We start from the raw sequence: 4,280 nt of genomic DNA, 5'->3' as shown, positions 1-4,280 counted from the left end.
GAGGAAGCTACTATTTTAATCGTGACAGCATTCTTATGAGGAGGCAGAGTAAGGATTATCATTAACATTTTCCAGATCTGGAAACTAAGGTCCAGTAAGGTTTCAAGACTTGCCCAAAGTCTTACAGCTAGTTCACAGAAAGCAGTAGCAGAACCCAGGACTCTGCAGAGTCTAGTTCTTACTCTTCTAGATCACATCACCCTCCCACTGGAACTTCTTCACCAGAAGAAAGCCTCTTTCTATAGCCAACAGTTTATCTGACACTTCATAACACACATAATTCTTGGCCTCCGGTGATAAAGTTCCAAATAAAAAAATTGTTCTCTTCTCAATAGTAACTCATTTCTTTTTTTTTTTTTTTTAATTTTTTTTTTCAACGTTTTTTTTTTATTTATTTTTGGGACAGAGAGAGACAGAGCATGAACGGGGGAGGGGCAGAGAGAGAGGGAGACACAGAATCGGAAACAGGCTCCAGGCTCCGAGCCATCACCCCAGAGCCTGACGCGGGGCTCGAACTCACGGACCGCGAGATCGTGACCTGGCTGAAGTCGGACGCTTAACCGACTGCGCCACCAATAGTAACTCATTTCTTAGAGATTTCCAAAAAGTTTTAGTCACTGCTAACACATTAAATATTAGAATCTACAAATTAGAATTGTAAACAACTCTGTGATTTCTACATTGGTGGTTAAATACGAATCTGGTCAACCTCTCCGTTTAGCAGCAAACATACCTGAATGCAGGCAAAGAAGGCAAATATGTTAGCACTCCTTTTGGAAGGGTGCGGGAAAGTAGTATTAGCATGTTAGAATTCTATCTAGCACACAGAATGCTTACTAAATATTTGTTGAATGAATAAATTAATTTACGCATAAATATCATTGAGTTTTTCAATATTTTGTTTCCACTTTCAAAAATTATATATAAACTAAGAATACACTCAAATACAGTACTTTGTGGTTAAGGTCTAAGTTAAACCTTCAACAGTATATTTAATACTAAACTATACATAAAAACAAATATACTTTTTTAAATGTTTACTCGGGTTTGATCAAAACAGTCTCTTTATTAAGATAGTGTTCTGATTAATTTTATTATAATTTGTTCATTCATTCTTTCATAACAAAAAACATATGTAAAATATTTATTGGGAAGAAAATATCTCAGATACATATAAAATATTTAGATATGCCAAAGATACTATAACATTTATGATGAATGTTAAATTTTTGCAAGAATATAGTTATTGTTAACATTTAATTTAACTTCACTTAATAGCAGGCTATCTTGCTACTCTCAGGATTTCCATATGTGAAGAGTAGTCTTTATTTGTAAAGCCAAAAGCTTCCAGAATATGTGCTAGGGTGCTGAGCATTTTGGTATTTAAGAAGAATGAAAGAAGCTGTGTTTTAGCTTTGCTTACTTGTGCTAGCTTTAGTAGACTTTGAGTCCGAATTTTAATGTTTCATCAGCATAGTTTTTGTGATAACTGGATAGGTTAAAATTTTTCTACAAAACAAATGCTTAATAAGGCAATAAACCTGTTGAAAGAATAAATTAGCAGGCAGGTTATGCTTTTAGGATATCTATACTACAGAAAAGGTATTGTACCCACTCTACCTAGTGATTAGGTTTATATTGCAATGTGACTCATAAGACTCACTGTACTGAATAAAAATTTAGGCAATTAGTGATCTTATTTCTTAGGAAGAACTGCTTGCTATCGTATATTAACACAGATCTCGCTCAATTAAAATTGCTCACAGTCAGCAAAAATAATTTCTGCACTGTAATGAAATAATGAAATAATTATATGCAAGGGAGGACTTGTGATCTTTTTAATTATTCTATTCTTCATTTTTAAAAGGGCTATTTGAAAACGTACTCTTATAATTGATTGCTATAAATCAGTCAAACGCATTCTAAGGATCATAAATATTCTAACTTTTAAAAGACAAAGAAATGCTAAATATTCAATGGAATACTTCAATATTCAGAAAATTTAATCTGGGGGGAAAGGATAGACTGCTCTTTGGAAAATAAAAAAGTAAATTTGTTGTCCCGTGAAAAATGAAATATCTTGAATGTCAGTAACAGAAATGGAATTAACAAGAGATCTTTTTATTGTTTTTTAAGGTCATTAGGCTGTGAATTCTATAATTATGGAAATTGTCAGTCCAGTTCTGTAAGAATGTTTGCTCCCATCCATAAGGTAGTGGAATGTTCAATCAGTCTCTCTCGTGGGAAAGTTAGGTCATAACTGTAAGTGTACCAGCAAAATTGAATTAAGCAAAGAGATTTCATTAGTATTTATAGCCAGAAGGCATCTGTAAAAGTACAGGGCAAAGAAGTTATGTGGAAGTCAAAGGAGAAAAAAAAATGGGTTTCCAGTGACAAAGGCGAATCTGAAAGAGATATAAGTGTATAATGAATAAGAGCTATTGAACGCTACTGCAAAGAGGGAGTTGCAAAGATGTCAAATATTGATTTTCTTGTGTATGCCTTTGGACTACATATGTAATTGTTTGGATTTGCTGTCTTCATGGTACAACAATATTTGTTGTCGAAGGTTAAAAAGCATGATGTGAAATAAACTAAAAACTAAGAAACATGTTGGAGAATTATAATAATCCTCCACCCAGTATCTCATTGAAAGGTTTCTATATTTTCTTGCAAAAGAACATTTTTAATGAAGAAAAATGTTCTATAGTTTTCAAACAGAACACAAGATCCTTATTATTAATTATGTTAATTGATAATTATTTGATTGACTTTCAGCATCATTTTAAATTGAACCAGGTTATCTGCTTCCTTATTTTATTGAATGGATATTCTTAAAACATCTATCTAATTTTGAAAGTAGTTAAACCATACTTTATTTATGCAGTATATTACAATTAATCCAGTTAAAGCTAAATTGATAATAAAAATCTCATGTCACCACTTTAAAAGAAATACTTTCTATAGTGTTTTCCTTTTCATTACGGAAACTCCAGAAAGAGAACTTCTGCATTTTAAAATCTACATAAGCATATATATTTTAATAACAAATTGCAAACTCAGATGAAGAATCGAGTTCATACAGTCACTAGATAAACAAATACTACTTTCTATCATTTTCAGGGGTTATTTTCTGTCTAATTATTCATGTCTGAACAAAGAATTTTAACAATCATAATGCTCTTTTTAAATACAGACAAACTTGTTTCTTTTATCTTATTTTATTATTGTTAGGACCTTGAGTAATATTTACCAATATTACCTTGTTGTCTTTCCTACCTCAGGAAGTTAAAACAGCAAAACTCTCCAGGTGGATTTTATTGCACTTAAAACCACAATGACCACAAACTGAAAAGAAAAAGAAAAAAAAAAGTATGAGATGTTTTAAGCATTAGAGGCGACAGGGTACAAATAAAGGCACAGTATAATATATGGCAGAAGCCTATCATTTTACCAGTGTAGAAAATATTAGAAAGGAAAAAACCTGCAGAGAAGACAATTTCTGCAGCACAAACAAATTTCACATTTTATTTTCAATGTCTCACTTTTAACGTTACTAAATATTTAATAGCCAAGTAAAACAGAGTGAGAGCATTTAGTCTAGGTGAAATCCAAAATATTTTTTTCCCAGAGCTTTGGAAGCATGTAGGATGCGAAGGAGGTAATCTGGCAGTAATGGCAGCTTCTCTCCGAGGTAAATACTTGTCAGGAACAAAACATAATTCAGTTTCACTCTTCTTTTCTGTAAAGGTTGCTTGTGGAATATCCATCATAAAGTCATTTCTATTTCTTAAGAGCTATTAGTGCCTGGCCCCTTGGCTTCATTAAGACACTCTTTTTCAATATATTCTTTTATTTTAGACTTCATCCCAGTTTTCAGCTACACAGTGCACATTGCAATTTCCCGGCCACCAAGGGAGCTGTCAGCCACGCCCCCCAATGACTGACATGCAAGGACAAGGTAGCAACGGAGAGGAAGGCGGATTTGTTGGCACTAAGTCCGAAACATTTCTTAAACCCTAGAGGTTAAAAGGGAGTTTGGCCAAGCCTCTGAGCCAGAGTGCTATATCATTTAGCTGACACTAACATTACCATACTCCCCATTAGGAGGGCATCAGTCTTCCGGCCCGTTAATCTCACCCAATGTTCTGGTGGAGCTAAAGAAGCTAGAAGTTTTGAGAGTCCCTGCCACCAGACCTCAATGTTGCCTAAGCAAGCATTAAGAGATTATGGTAATAATAGGTGTGCTTACACCAAATAAAAGGTTTCATTAATCAAGC

The 4,280-nt window shown here is 33.6% G+C and overlaps 1 pseudogene; it reads left to right on the top strand.

The window, feature by feature from the left end:
• LOC125913668 (40S ribosomal protein SA-like) overlaps nt 1–4,023 on the top strand; it is a 17,613-nt pseudogene extending 13,590 nt beyond the window's left edge.
• The last annotated feature ends 257 nt before the right edge of the window (nt 4,024–4,280 follow it).

The sequence above is a fragment of the Panthera uncia genome, assembly GCF_023721935.1.
Source record: "Panthera uncia isolate 11264 chromosome C1 unlocalized genomic scaffold, Puncia_PCG_1.0 HiC_scaffold_4, whole genome shotgun sequence".
NCBI classification, from domain to species: Eukaryota; Metazoa; Chordata; class Mammalia; order Carnivora; family Felidae; genus Panthera; species Panthera uncia.
Note: the sequence above shows the minus strand (reverse complement) of the source record. Positions and strands in the feature narration are given on the sequence as shown.